This window comes from Cervus elaphus, chromosome 6, assembly GCF_910594005.1.
Source record: "Cervus elaphus chromosome 6, mCerEla1.1, whole genome shotgun sequence".
NCBI classification, from domain to species: Eukaryota; Metazoa; Chordata; class Mammalia; order Artiodactyla; family Cervidae; genus Cervus; species Cervus elaphus.
In genome coordinates this window covers 13,569,256-13,585,131 of record NC_057820.1, presented here as the reverse complement: position 1 = coordinate 13,585,131, position 15,876 = coordinate 13,569,256, and the positions used below count along the sequence as shown (strand labels likewise).

Sequence of the window (15,876 nt, the reverse complement as noted above, 5' to 3'; positions counted from 1 at the left end):
GCTCTGTACATTTTCATAAATAAGTGAACAGAGGGAGCAGATGGCATCGAAGCCAAGGACAACACAGGTGATGAAGTCTGTGTTAAAGCCCAGAGGAAGACATCTGGGTCTGGACAGGGCGGGTGGATGTGGGGAGCTGGCATGCGTACTCAGAGAAGACTTCCTGAAGGAGGTGGACCCAATGAATCCTCCAGTAGAAAGAGTGGACCAGGGTCAGCCCAGGAGCGGGGGAGGGCTTCTGTGTTAGCAGGATGGAGAGAATAAGGGCAAAGGCAAATCAGAGTGTTTGGAGAGTGGGTTCAGGGTCAAAAAGAGTAGGTTTTTAGTTCTGTTTGGCCTTTAAGAGCTGCATAACCTCAAGGAAAATAGCCCTTTTTTCCTAAGCCTTTTTTTCTCCTCCGTGAAGTGAGAATCCTGATCAGTCATTTCCATCTCCCCATTGGGAGATTGACAGTGAAAATCTTCACCGACATGAGAGTGTGTTCCTTTACTCAAGAGACCAAATGTGCTTCCTCCTGGCGCTGTTCAGACCCCCTAAGAACCGCCCCTGTTTTGCCCTGGATACAAACCACCAGGGTCATGGGAACACACAGCCAAGTGTCTGGATGGTGAGGCCCCGGGGGGCTCTATGTGGGGTATTTCCAGCTCCGTCCCAGACTCTGGGAGTGTCTTTTCAGCTGGGCCTGACAGAGATGGATTCCAGTGACCTGTGAAATCCGGGCATGGTGCTTTCATCCAAATCTCCTTGGAAAAGACCCAGGAGAACAGATCTTGCTTCATTGCAAGGGTGCCAGGCGAACTGAACCGTCACTCCCTAAGCACAAAGCATTGACGCAGTCCTGCCCAGGGCGGTCCCCCACCCTCTTTCCTTCTTTGTCCCCTCCCCACCTCTCTCCTTCCACCTATGCCTTTGAACATTTTCTGGAGTATCTTCCATACCCGGCTTCCTTGATGGCCCAGTGGATAAAGAATCCCCCTGCCATGCAGAGGAGACTCAGGAAACTTGGGTTCCATCCTTGGGTGGGGAAGATTCCCTAAAGGAGGAAATGGCAACCCTCTCCAGTGATCTTGCCTGAAAAATCCCACAGACAGAGGAGCCTGGCTGGCTGCAGTCCAGAAATTATCAGAGTCGACACGACTGAGCAACTGAGCTCCCATGCCTGGTCCCAGTAAAGTGGATGGCAGAATTGAATCTAAAAGTGGTCCTTGCCCTCAGGGACTCATGTGCTCCTAAGGGAGACAGATGTTGGAGCTGATTGTACCCCTACTAAAGGGGTGACCCAGGCTTTAGAGGAGCAATCTGACCTCTCCAGGTGCGTGAGGCTTGGGAGGCTCTTTCTCCATGCACCCCATTACAAAGCTCCCCCATCTGTCCCCCCGATGTGATACTGGGGAGGAGCCACTCAGATATGCTCTGATTTAAATTGTCAAAATTGTCTAGTATTTCAAAGTTTAGTAGTGTGGTGTTAGTTGTTCAGTCGTGTCTGACTCTTTGTGACCCCATGGACTGTAGCCCCCTAGGTTCCTCTGTCCATGGGATTCTCCAGGCAAGATTACTGGAGTGGGTTGCCACTTCCTTCTCCATTTCAAAGTTTATGAAACCTCAGTGTTTTGACTCTCCTGGCAACCTTATGAAGTGGCCAATTGAAGGGGGAAAAAAAAAGCTCAGAGGAGTTTGAAGATGGTTTGAGTCAACACTTGAAACCAGAGTCAGTCTGAGATGACAGAAAGAGGAGCTTGAGGTGTCAAGGGTTGGCCCCATAGAGTGTTTGAGACTCTGGCATATAGTAAACATGTACGTAGTGACTTTTATCTCTAGTTGATATTTTCGAAGAAGTGGAAGGCACACAGAGACCATCTGACCTAAGCTCCTTACTGGAAGAAGGATGAATCTGAAGCCAGGGAGAGGCAGCACCTTGAACAAGGCCCCGAAGCACGTCAGTGTTAGAGTGGTCACAGCATCTGGAGCCCAGGCCCCCCGATTTTCAGTCCTGTACCCCCTTACGATCCTGGAGTAGGAAATGGCAACCTGCTCCTGTGTTCCTGACTGGAAAATTCCATGGACAGGAGGGGTCTGGCCAGCTGCAGTCCATGGGGTTGTGAAAAATTGGACACATCTGAGCACATAAACACACCTTTCACAATATGGGCAACCTCTGCCAGGACCCAACGATTTCCATATGACACCTGGTTGTCACGTCTGGAGGTGTCATCTGAGTCCTGTAAACACGGGAGCAGAAGTTAAAGGCCATACACATTCACGAAGCTATAAACCTATCGTGTAAAAACCATCTGAAACTTCACTCCTCTGGTTAGTGCCCAATAAAGTTCACTTGCTAAGGGGTGGTGGTGGTGGTTTAGTCACCAAGTTGTGTCCGACTCTTGCGACCCCATGGACTGCTAAGGGGTGGCAGGTATTTAAAGCTGCTTATTGTCATAAGAGCCCTTAATGACCTAGCGTCTTCAGCTCTTGCTGCTGCTGCTGCTGCTGCTAAGTCGCTTCAGTCGTGTCCGACTCTGTGCGACCCCATAGACGGCAGCCCACCGGGCTCCGCCATCCCTGGGATTCTCCAGGCAAGAACACTGGAGTAGGTTGCCATTTCCTTCTCCAATGCATGAAAGTGAAAAGTGAAAGTGAAGCCGCTCAGTCCTGTCCGACTCTTCGTGACCCCATGGACTGCAGCCCACCAGGCTCCTCCGTCCATGGGATTTTCCAGGCAAGAGTACTGGAGTGCGGTGCCATTGCCTTCTCCGCTTCGACTCTTTGTTAGATGGTAGCAGAATTAGGTAATCAGATCAGGCTCTTGAACTTTTAATTCTCCCTCAATTTATGGTGGTCTCTACTGATGGAGACTTTGGGTTTGACTCAAGCAGAGCTCCAGGCAGCTTCGAGCTTGCCGCCAACTGTATTTACTCAAGACAGTCTTAAGGCACAGATGATTCATTTCCCTGAGTTTCTCACTTATGGGTTTTTTTCTGTTTATAAGGAGTAAATTGTAAATTTCCCCTCTCCTTCCCTTCTGTCCTTTGGCTTCTGATGCAAGTCACTGTTATTAAAATACAATTCATATCAGAGTCAGTTCTCTTGGGTTTCTCAAAAGTATATATTTCATATCTGAATTCAAGTCAAGAAAGTGTAATGTTATTCCTAAAGGAGAACGTGCATGCTTTTGCAAAACAAAATGTAAATTCTAGCTGCCTTGGTGTTGGGTTTGGGATAAAGGAATATTTACCCAGCTTCCAGCCTTTAAAGTAAGGCAGATATTGGCCTGAAAAAAAAAAAAGTCTGTTGGCAGATGAGCCTGTAAGCTGAAAACTGTTCACATCCTTCACCTGGGTAAAATCTTTTGAGGGGATTTTCTGGTTGATCATTGAGACACAGATATAACTAGTTGCACAATTTATCACAGTATGATTATAATAGCAAATTATTAGGAACAACCGCAATGTCCAGCTGCAGGAAATGGTTAAGTAAATGGCAATATATCCCGTCAATGAAACATGGGTCATTTAGCATTCATGCAACACATACTTACTGAGTGCCTACTGTGTACCAAGGGCAGGGTTAGGAGGTGGGTATACAACGATAAACTGGCAGATTATGCAGCAGTTCACAATGGCTACTACAAATATGGTGCTTTGAGGAACTCTTATAATACAAGATCAGAACACTTGTGAAATTTTATAATCTTGATTCCATTGAAAACACACACAAATGTATTCTCTGGGACACTGACTTATTTTTTTACTTTTATTTATTTCTGCAAATGTCTTTGGTTTTTAAACTATTTCCCCAAATAGTATTAAGATGCACATAAAAAATATCTTTGGTTTTTAAACTATTTCCCCAGATAGTTTTAAGGTGTACATAAAAATTCTATAGTGGGTGAAAAACAGATTTTAAAAAGCATTTCAATATTAATTTGGAGGTGTCCCTCTTAGGAATTGTCCGTATAGCATCAGAAGTCACTCTCCCCTTGGAAGTGACATGAAGTGTCCTCCGCAGTAAGAACAGCTCCTGGCCCGGGAGAGATGTTTTATTCTAGGAGGTGTGGGGTGTTTGTGCCTCCAGCTCATGCAGTACCCACCCCTCTTCCTCCAGAAGCTCATGGAGAATCTTGCCTCCTCTGTTCCCGTCCTGTCCCTGCGGACCTGCCGGCTGCTTCCGGTCAGAGCAAACAAAGGTACTTCATCATCGGCTCCACGCAACCCCTGGTGACAGAGGACTTGGCTGCCACTGTCTGAGGTAAGCTGAGTGTGAGCATGTGCGCGCATGCGCGTGTGTGTGTGTGTATATATATATACATATATATATGTGTGTGTGTGTGTGTGTGTGCGAGCGTGTGTGTCTACGGGGAGAGAGCGAGAGAGAGCCAGCCCACCCGCCAAAGAGCTTTATTTACTGTTTCTTGTTTTCGCCCCTGACCTTGTAAGAGCCAATATTTTGCGGTTTGTATTCCAGGAGTCTGCGTCTGGTGGACACTCACTGAATAGAATATATGAATTAAGATACATTGTTCAGGGCAATTCTGTGAAAGATTTTTATTTCTACGTTTGACTTAACGCGCTCCATCTCAATTAAATTATCAGGTGTACTATGAACATTTAATGTTTATAGAAGGCTATAAACTTTATGTGCCTTCATATTGCAAGCTCCGTGTGTTAATGGCAGCTCCATAGTTGCAGAGCTCTCCACCAAGGTGGAACTGGGACACAGAGCTGCAGGCAGGATTCTGGTTCTGGCAGAGCTCAGGGTCCACTGAGGGACACACAACTGGAATCAGACAATGGCGACGCTGTGTGGTCGGTGCTGAGAGCCAGAGGAGGTGCCTGACCTCGAATGGGCAGTGCAGTTAAGGGAGGCTTCCTGGAGGAGGCCACATCTGAGCAGAAACATGAAGACTGGAAAAGTTACCAGGCAGAGGACAGGGGTGGAAAGAAGGAAGGTTCTAAGCAGCGGGAACAAAAGGGACAAGGGTCCGAGGCCAGAAGGATGGGGAGGAGTTGAATGTGTCTGTCGGGGGAGTAGTCGGTGCTCAGTGATGGGCGGGAGAAGGCGGCAGGGTCTAGGGGACTTCCACCCTGGAGGCCAGGGGGCCCGATGGTGGTCCTAGACACATGCGGCCAAGTCATCTGCTGCCGTGAGAACTGCTTTGGAGCCTCTGATACCAGGTCACCTGTGGATGACCCATCCTTTGGCTTTTTTTTTTTTCCCATTTATTTTTATTAGTTGGAGGCTAATTACTTCACAATACTGTAGTGGTTTTTGCCATACGTTGACATGAGTCAGCCGTGGATTTACATGTGTTCCCCATCCCGATCCCCCCTCCCACCTCCCTCTCCATCCCATCCCTCTGGGCCTTCCCAGTGCACCAGTTGGCTTTGATGTGCCGCTGGCTGCAGACAACACTGCACACCAGTCCTCTCCCCACCCCTGACCCTCCTGGGTGGTTCACAGCGCTCATGGCCATTGACCACGTGCACCTGCTCCTGGGCTGTCTTCCCCTCCACAGCAGTGACCCAAGAGGGCAGGACCTCCATGCATTTTACCTGAAATGTGGACACAAAGAAAGCGCCCATAAAATCCTTATTGAATGAATGGATAAATGAATGAATGAACGTGAAGGGGCAATGGAGGCACTGTGGTTCTCCCTAAGGCCAGCGGGCAGGTGGCCTGGACGGGTGGGAAACAGCAAGCCTGAAGAATGAATGGTCATGGGGGTGGGTGAGTGTGTGGCATTTTCTACTTATGAACTGGTTTATTTCAATCATCTTAGTTCTTCCTCTGGCTCAGAAATGTGGTCTCCAAGTCTACGGGTACAAGTGCTCTGCTGGGTCATCTATTATTTTTTTTAATGGAGGTAAATAACCTCCCAGGTGGTGCTAGTGGTAAAGAATCCACCCACCAAAGTAGGAGATGTAAGAGATGTGGGTTCGATCCTTGGGTAGGGAAGATCCCCTGGGGTGGGCATGGCAACCCACTCCAGTATTCTTGCCTGCAGAGTCCCATGGACAGAGGAGCCTGGCAGGTACGGTCTATAGGACTGCAAAGAGTCAGATACGACTGAAGTGACTTAGCATACACACAAATAATGTAAAATTCATGATTCTAATCATTTTTAACGATTTACAATTTGGTCAATTAAATCATTCAATTTAATTAAATCATTTACAATTCAGGGGGTTTTAGTGCATTCCCAGTGTTTTGCCGCCAGCACCACTCTAATTTCAGAACATTTTCAGGAACCAAGAAACAAACTCCATACCCAGTTAGCAGACGATCCCCATTCCCTCCTCCCCACTAGCTCCTGGCAGCCACTCACCTACTTTCTGTCTCTATGGATTTACCTCTCCTGGACATTTCATATAAATGGACTCCTAGCATATTTGGCCTTTTCTGTCTGGCTTCTTCACTCAGCAAAGTGGTTTCAAGGTTCATCCACATTGTAGCATCAACACTTCATTCCTTTTTGTGGCTGAGTAATAATCCTCTGTGTGGATATGCCATCCTTTGTTTATCCATTCATCAGGTGATGGACATTTTGGATTATTCCCTTTTTTGACTATTATGATTATTCAAGTTACCAAATTAATACATCTTCCTTATGAAAATGCAAACCTGACAAACATATACACATATGATAAAGTTTCCTTGGGATTCACCTCACCACAGCATCACCATCTGCCCGTGGGTACTTCTGCCTTGAAATCGTCCTTGTCTCTCTTCATTCTTTCTCTACATTGCTGAGAACTTTCCCCGAGATTGCCACTCTTCCCAGCGCCCCCAAGCCCCAGCTTCCTCTGCCTCACTAGCTCCAGCTTCCTTTCAACTTTCAGGAGGTGTTGCCACCTCCAGAAGCCATCCCTGGTTCCTGAAGAGGAGTCCTGAGCTGTCCTTACCCTAAATGCTGGTGGGTGTCTGTCTTTCTTAGCCTCCCTGACAAGACCATGGCTGCCCTGGGCCAGGACCACACCTCCTAGTCTCAGAGATGGCTGGGTGCACGCTCAGCAAGGGCTCTGCTGAAACTGAACGACTGTGGGATATGCAGGTCAGAGGCGGGTTGCCATAGAAACCCAATTTGGGGATGCCTAAGAGAGGGACCCGTCTGTTTGATGCAGCCACCCTTCTGTCAGTGTTTCCAGTGACAGACTGGCTGCCTCCAGGATGGCTCACTCCTTCCAGAACCTCCTTTGGTGCCACCCGACGGAGTGACCATCGGCCTGCCAGGCCCTGTGGCCTTGGGTCAAGCTTGAGCTGGTTTATGTTATAGTTCTCAGGCTACAGAAGGAATGGTCACCATTTCCAACACATGCCTCTGTGCTCACCAGGTCCCCCTTTGCCTGGAATTTGTTTTTAGTCACCAAGTCATGTCCGATTCTTTGCGACTCCATGGACTGTAGCCTGCCAGGCTCCTCTGTCCATGGGATTTTCCAGGCAAGAATACTGGAGTGGGTTGCCATTTCCTTCTCCAGAGGATCTTCCAGACTCAGGGATCGAACTCTCGTCTCCTGTATTGACGGGTGGATTCTTTACCACTGAGCCACCAGGGAAGCCCATCATGAGACCTTGGGTCTTGAAGGTCATCAACACCCCATCCCTAATGTAGCTCATTTTCTTTCAGCTCCAGAGGAAGGGGGCTCCCTCTCGGCCACTTCTGCCCCCCTCCCCCGCGCCTTCTCTTAGAATCAGCCGTTCCCTTTAAGCATTCCCAAACCCCTGTTTCCTTTGTCTCAGGCTAAACACAAACCACATAGGCAAGAGACTATGCAGGCTCCCACCCGTCTCCTCTGTCAGGCTTCCCAGTCTCCATCACTCCGCCCGCTCCCCACAGTGCTCCCCGCCCCACTCCTCAGACATGGGTTTCCCCCCCAGCAGGTCTCCACCTGGGCAGCCCCGAGACCACCTCCTGGTCCTGTGAACTTGACCTTTCACCCCACTTGTCCAGGAGCTGCTGTTCAGAGTGCTCTCCTGGGGCCCAGACCCCCGCCTTCTGCCGCTCCCCCTCCTGCGAGTGCAGTCCCCAGGCCTCTTCATGGACTCGCCCTTACTGCCTCGAGATGCCCTTTTCCCCGGGGTCTTGTCCGTGGCCTGGTGTCTGGCGCCAGCCCAGACAGACCTCCTTCCAGATCTTACAATCCTCCTGTTCCTTCACAGCCTCCTTCCTAGTCCCGCCCTGATGCCCCACAGCAACTGAAGCTCAAGCAGATCCAAAGGGGGGCTTCTTGTCTTCCTGTAATGCATCGGGGAGCTCACTGTTACCCAAGATGGCTAGTCCATTTTGAAAGACCTTGAATTCTTCGAAAAAATTTCATTCTTCAGAGATGAAGTCTTCCTTTTTAGAGTCTGTGAGAATAAGCATGTGCGTGCTCGGTCGTGTTCGGCTCTGGGATCCCATGGACTGTAGCCCGCCAGGCTCCTCTGTCTATGGAATTCTCTAGGCAAGGATACTGGAACAGTTTGCCATTTCCTACTCCAGGGGGTCTTTCCCACCCAGGGACTGAACCCTTGTCTCTTGCATCTCCTGTGTTGGCAGGTGGGTTCTTCACCACTCTGCCACCTGGGAAGCCACACAGTGAAAATAAAATTCGAATAGTATTAAGTCTAGAGGTGTAGTTCATTTATGCATCTCGGAAGGAAATCCCCCACTGTCTGGTTCATTTCTATTTTGTACACATTGTCGCCATGCTATATACTGAGCCCTAAACTGGTTGTGCAAAGCGTTAAACCTGGAGTTACTTAATGCCTGTGAAGCGTCAGGTAACAGCCCCTTATCACCTTCTCTGAAATACACACTCCCCAATGCAACTGGCCCAGTGAAACAACACAGTGGATAATAACAGCAGCGACCCTAGGGGATTGTCAGGAGTACTAAATTAGTATTGAGTATTAAATTAATTAATTAGTACTCAGTGAGTATTCATTTAATAAAATATGCAAATGCCAGGCTCAGTGCTTGGCACAGAGTTAACGCTCAATAAGTGCCCATCACCACCGTCATCACCATAACCGTACGTATCACTTTTGTTGTCATTATGACTAGACTTGGAATCAGACAGAACCAAGTTTGAATCTCAGCTCACTTGCTGTGCTCCCTTGGGCGCCTTGCTTGACTTCCCTGCATATGAGTTTCACGTCTGTAAAACGGGAATAATAATGGCCTGGCCTTGTTGCAGAGATAATTAAATAAACTACATGTGTAAAAGTAAGGATAATGAGAGCATGTGGAAGGCAAGCAGCACCCGAGGGCACATGGAAGACATCGGTTCCCTTCCCTCATGTGACAGGGAGAGTCACAGATGCCCTGATCATCTTCCTGCCTTAACGCAGTTGCGTGAGATCCCGGGGAGATAATGTGCAGGAAGTGGTTTGGAAATGCTGAAGTGCTATAAACACGTTTATAATGATTATGACTAATTAAAATTTAGGGCAGTCAAGAGGGAGGCATGGTGTGAGATGAAGCTCCATCCTCCTGCCTTCAGAGGGTCTTTGAGAGACTCAGAAAACATAACCAGTTAAGAGACTGTGAGTGATGAGTTACTTGGAGCTTGGAGGCTGAAAAGTGAAAGTCGCACAGTCATGTCCGACTCTTTGCGACCCCATGGACTGTAGCCCACCAGGCTCCTCTGTCCATAGCATTCTCCAGGCAAGAATATGGAGTGGGTAGCCATTCCCTTCTCCAGGGGATCTTCCCAACCCAGGGATCAAACCCGGGCCTCCTGCATCGCAGGCAGATTCGTGGAGGCTGCAGGCCAGCAAACTCCCTGGGTCCCTCTATGCCTTCAGCTCCTTGTGCATCCATCCCTCCGTTCATAAACATACAATGTGTCTACCCTGCACCCGGGGCAACCAGGGCGGCAGGCGTTGAGGGGGCAGCCCTGTTCCTGCCCCCAAAGTGCTGACAGTCCACACTTGAGACAGGAAAGCAGTAAGTCAGAACCTCCTCCTCTGATGTCCTCTATGGGGTCACCCGTCACACGCAGGGCCAGCCCTTTTAGAGGCTCGCCCCACACCCTGTCCCCCCAAGTACAAGCTCCTTGAGGCCAAGGACTTTGTCTTGTCCTCTGCATTTCCCCAACACCCAGCACAGGACTGGAAGCTGTGGGTGGATGAGTGTCAAGTTGAACCAACTTGATAAAAGCTGGTCTCTGAGCAGTCAGGGACCAAGCGTGCACTACCCCAACCCACAAGGTTATTCATATCTCTTTTAACAATGCTGCAGTCTGAGCTGGGCTGCCACTCTGAGATCTTTCCATTTGTGTTTTCTCTGAGTTCCCATCACTCCCCGCCCCCTCGGCAGAAACTAGAGAGCTGGTGGCCAAGCTCTGGGCTGTGGCTGCTCTAGTTACTGGTTCCTGCAGGGACATCCAAGTGGGATCAGAAAGCTGCTCTGTTGCCTTTTGTGTCTAATGGAGGAGCTGAGTTCTCCACCTTCCATCACCAGCCCTCTGCTTGCACCCTCAGACCAGCTCCCCCGCCCCCATTTTCTCACCCCCACCCCGCACCACACAACAGACTGCTCTTTTTTTTTCAAAGAGCAGCACTTTTTATATCACTGCCATGTATAAAAATACTTCTCGAATCTCTCACCGTCATCTGCAGGGAAAAGTCCAAACCCCTAAACTCGGCATTGGTAGTCTTTGCCACCCTCTCCGGTTCTCGCTCCCCCTCCTCTCACTCCAACCCCACCTGCCAACGCACCCAACCCTCTGGCTCCTCTCAAGACACATGCTACCTTTCCCCACCCCGTGTCTTTCTCACGGCTTCGTCCATACCTAAACCCTGCTGCCCTGGGATGCTGCTTCAGAAGCAAATTCTTCCTCGAAGGCTTCAGTGGCTTCCATCAGCTGGAAGCCGCCTCTAGCCCACATTCCTCACTTTATCAGAACCGTCTTATGTCATTCATCTCTCTCACTGTCTGTGCACAGAGACATGCCACCATGTGCATTACATAGACACGCATGCATGTATGTTTCCCAGATGGCATTTGTCCCAGGGCTCAGGCTCATTTGTCTACAGGAGTCATATAGTATTTCCCCAGCCAACCACGCAACTGGGATGAGTCTCTGGCTTCTCTCTGAGCCCCCAGAGAATCCCCTCACCCAGGCAGTGATGAACAATGCAGAACACTTACCAAAGGGAAACAACAGGAGACTGGAAGGGGCTCCATCACCTACTCTACAGCAAGCAACCTCACATCCCCACGGGGACCCTTCTCTTCTCCTGGGATCCCCTCAAGATACAGGAGCCCAGAAATGGATGGACAGGGTCCTTTCTGACCCCCACCCCCACAGCTCACCCAGGTCTAGAGGCATTAGTCAAATCAGTGAGTCACACCTCACGGTTTCCCTGACCTGTGATCTAAGGGTCACTTGTGGTCATGGGGCACAAACCGAGGCTTCCTAGGGGTTCAGCTTCTTTGCTCAAGGGGATCAATTTTTAGTCACCTGCAGAACTAGCATCACATCTTTCTTGCTGATCAGAACAAAGTCATTTACTTTTGCTCTACCATCATGCTGTTGCTGTTCAGTCGCTCAATTATGTCTGACTCTGCAACTCCATGGACTGTACCATGCGAGGCTCCCCTGTTCTTCACTATCTCCCGGAGCTTGCTCAAACTCATATCCATTGAGTGGATGATGCCATCCAACTATCTCATCCTAGTACTTGCAATTAAAACTCAAACTGGCTCTTTATTCTCCTGCCCTCATCACATAAGCTGAACAATATTCATAACTGTTACGGACCGAGTGTTTGTATTCCCGCAAATTCCTATGTTGAAGCCCTAACCCCCAGGGTGATGGTATGAGGAAGTGGGGCCTTTGGGAGTTACTTAGATCAGGAGGATGGGGCCTGCATGAGTGGGATTAGTGCCCTGATAAAAGAGACCCCAGAGAGCTCCCTCACCCTGTCTGCCCTGTGAGGACACAGAGAAAAGTTGGCAGTCTGCAGGCTGGAAGAGGGTTCTCACCCTGATCTGGCCCTCCAGCTCCCAGGACTATGAGGAGTTACAGTTCTGTGGTAGGTAAGCCACCCAGTCGATGGTACTTTTAATCCCAGCAGGCATGGACTAAGACAGCAGCTAACACATAAGTGCTTATAATGCTCCAGGCCGTGTTAAAAGTACTTTGCATGTGCACTCACTCCATCACAACCAAGGCTGTGAAGAGTGTATATTATTCTCATACCTCTTCATAGACGTGGAAACACAGGTTAACCGGCTTGCCCGTGATCACAGAGCTGTGAGAGCAGAGGTGGGATTTGGACCCTGTAGTCTGGCTCTGTGACTGAGCTCCTAGTGACTGTGCAGCGCATCGTGATGACGAGGCCCTGAGAAAGCCCTGATTCGGAGTTGATCCAGATAGAGCATCTCATAAAGTGTGCCTTGCTTGAAGCTCAGAGCGTGAGCACTCCATCTCTGCCCAACTTCATTTCAGCAGCGATTTTGTCTGTTGTGGTCCTTCCAGAACCCACTGGTCAAGCTGTGACTCCTGTTGCTCACAGCAGCAAACCCTGCAAAGGGGCTCCTACTCAACACCATGTCCATTTTCCCAGGTTTCAGGAAAGATACAGAGGAGGCTCTTGAAAGCGGAGTGGCCATCCTCACCATCTGCGCTTCTGGGGCACGTCCTGAACCAGCTTACCTGCAAAGGGTCAGTAGGGCTGCGGGAGGCAATGAGGCATATGAGTCTCCCCAGAAAGGGCTGTACCCGCTACCTCCACCCCCGTCTACATCTGCCTCAGTCCACAGCTTGTGAGGAGTGAGTGGGCAGACATGTTATCCCCAGCTAGTCCAGCCAGACTTCCAGAACCTTCCTGAGCTTCAGTGTCCACTGAAACTGCACACCATATTTGCCAACTTGAAGAGCTGGGGCCTCCTCTGAACTTAAAACAGGCCCCAGAGTCAGTGGCAGCACCTCCAACTTTAGAAAAGGCACAGCTGAGGGACCCTGAATGAGAATGGGGAGCCCTGAGGGCCCACATCTGCCCACCCTGCAGCTCACCAGAGGAGACACAGGCTCATATCTGTCCTAACAGAAGCTGCATTAACAAGTTGTGTTTGAAAACCACCAGCCCCTGTGAACCCTTGAGTGAGCCCTCGGCATTTCCAGGCTGCAGTCTCTCCATCTGCCTGGAGAGGAGTGTGGACTGGACCATTAATAAATGCCCAGAGAAGCTTTAAATGACCCTGATGCCTGGTCTTCAGGCCAGGAGGCTCCCTCTGCTTGGTTTAGGAGGGGTCCAGGGATTGACACTTCTGCCATCTCCCAGGCAGTGTTGACTAGAAGTCTGGATTCAGGTGACCTCCACTGTGGCCCACTCCACCAGGCATAAACTTCTGGAGTTGCCTGCAAAAGAAACTAAATTCAGAAGGGCCACATAGGCGATCAGGTTCCCTAAAGTGCCTTTGAGAGGTGGCCCCAGGGAGAGTCGATTCACCAGACAGCAACTAAGCTGGGAGTCGCTCTTGCCTTCCTCTGAAAGCTTCCTTCTGAGATCACGTGCTGCATCCAGCCCAGGCCCGGCCCTGACTCCCCTTGTCTGTGCGGCCGCAGAGTGTGGGAACCCAACATGGAGCAGGAGACAAGATCATGACTGATTAACTTGACTGCTGGCAAAGACTTAGCTGTGCTGAGATGGGGCGGGTTTTCTCCCTCCAAAGGTGGTGATGTGAATGGTTGGGACTGTGGTTCAGGACCTAAACTGCCCAGGTTTGACCTCCAGAAACACTGACTTCTAGGTGGGTCACCTTGGGCGAGGCATTCAGCATCCATGACTCCCTTTCTTCATCTGTGACGTAGGAGACGAGGGCAGTGCTCCGTCCTGGTGGGGCGTGTGATAACCAGAATCCAGCTCTCCACACTGCACACCCTGAATACTGTGTGATGATGACCATATGACTATTAGATCATTTCTTTTGATGTGGACCATTTTTAAAATCTTTATTGAATTTGTTACAATATTGATTCTGTTTTGTGTTTTGGATTTTTGGCTGTGAAGCATGTGGGATCTTGATATCACTACCAGGGATGGAACCCGCGCCTCCTGTATTGGAAGGTGAAGTCTTAACCACTGGACCTCCAGGGAAGTCCCTGTTAGATCATTTCTTAAAGGGGAGAGAAACATTGGTGTTTCTTGTCAGTAAAAGGTCCAAAATTCTTTTTGTTTCACCTTATCTCTTTCTCTGAAAAAAAAAGATGACTAACCCAGGTGGTGCTAGGGGTCAAGGACCTGCCTGCCAATGCAGAAGATGTAGGAAACTCAGGTTCGATCCCTGGGTCAGGAAGATCCCTTGGAGAAGGGCATGGCAATCCACTCCAGTATTCTTGCTTAGAAAATCCCATGGACAAAGGAGCCTGGTGGGCTATAGTCCATGGGGTCGCAAAGAGTTGGACAGGACTGTAGCAACTTAGCACACACACAACCATTAAAACCCAAATGTAAGTGAAGAATAGAAACTTCCTTTGAAGGTCTTTTTAACCCAGGATGACATGTTATCTGTCCAAGATAAGTGACATTCATTTCTTTATCAAGTATTTTATCTATCAAATATCTATTAAATGCCTTTGATGTGCCAGATGCTGGGCTTGGCATGGGTGTTCTGGCCAGGAGTGAGACAGACCCACCATCCTAGCCTCACAGAACTAACAGCAGACTGAAATGGTACATAAATGCTGATACAAGAAATGAATCAATTTAAACTCTTGTCATTGCTAGGAAGAGGGACATGAGGGTCTATGACCGGGGACCCTAGGTGGGGAAGCTTTCAGAGGAAGCAACAATTAAGCTAAGATCTGAAGGATGAGTAGAGGCCGTCTGGGTGCTATGGGGAAGAGCATCATAGTAAGGGGAAGAGCATATGTAAGTCATGAGGCAAGAAAGGATGTGGAGACTCCAGGGGTGGTCCAAGGTGAGTGTCCCTGGAGGGCAGCACGCATGGGGAGGGGTTGTTGGGAGATGCGGTCAGGGAGGCTGGCTATCCAGGAGGCTGGATGCTGGGGCGGCAGTTTTTGTTTTCTCCTAAGTGCTGCTGGAGAGTTTTAAAGTGGAGATGTGAACTGCCCTGGCGGTGGTTCACTGTGTCCTCTGTTTGGAAAGTTGATAGCAGGGTTACAAGTGGATGTGAGAAAGACCAGTGGGGGAGCCCCAGGGTGCTCAGTATCATGATGAGCTGAAAGGTCCGGATGACAAAAGCATAACATTCAGACAAAACTGGGGCTGCCGGTGATGGCTGGGGAAGGAGGGGAGAGAAAGAAACCACCAGTGGATGGACTCATGCTGTGTGTCAGGGTCAGCGGCGTGGTGTCACGTGAATTTTCACACAAGACTTGCAAGGATTGTAACCCAGAGCTGAGCGCGCTTTCTGCTCCGTGGTCCTCAATGCTTGGCACCCCTGCTGTGGTGGAGGGGTCCTGCCGGGGAGTCTCTCCTGTTTTGTGGTTGAATTTTGGGGTCTCCTCTCTCTGGGGGCTTCTTCTGGGAGCTTCCTGATGACAGAAGTGACAGTGTGGTTTCTTTGTCGAGTGTCGCCCTTTCACTGTGCCTCACCCTCGGGCCCTGGCATCATTTTTCCTAGCCGTCATTTGCATCTGTCTGGTCCCTGGCTCTCTGATGAATGACCATGGCATCTCACTGCACTCTGAGCTGACTGCATCGCCTCACCCTGGGTCTTTGCTTGGCTCATGATGATTTACAGGCATCAGAGACTGGACACCTCCAGATGACCTGTACGAACTGAGACCTGGGGCGACCACAGAAAACACTAGAGAGCCCAATAAGGCAACCTCCCCCGGGGCAGTGCGTGTGCCTCAAGACTCAAGGTAGAAATAGAGGAACTGAAACCCACAAACCTTTCTGCATCCTGGCCCACAGTTGTC

General features: G+C 49.7%; 1 protein-coding gene across 1 annotated transcript in view; it reads left to right on the top strand.

The window, feature by feature from the left end:
• The window catches only part of C6H4orf50 (chromosome 6 C4orf50 homolog), a 132,432-nt gene that overhangs the window by 101,593 nt on the left and 14,963 nt on the right, over positions 1–15,876 (top strand). The window contains exon 14 of the mRNA XM_043906219.1: positions 4,103–4,246. The gene's annotated coding sequence lies outside the window, so the exon portion shown is untranslated. The remainder of the gene's footprint in view (positions 1–4,102; positions 4,247–15,876) is intronic.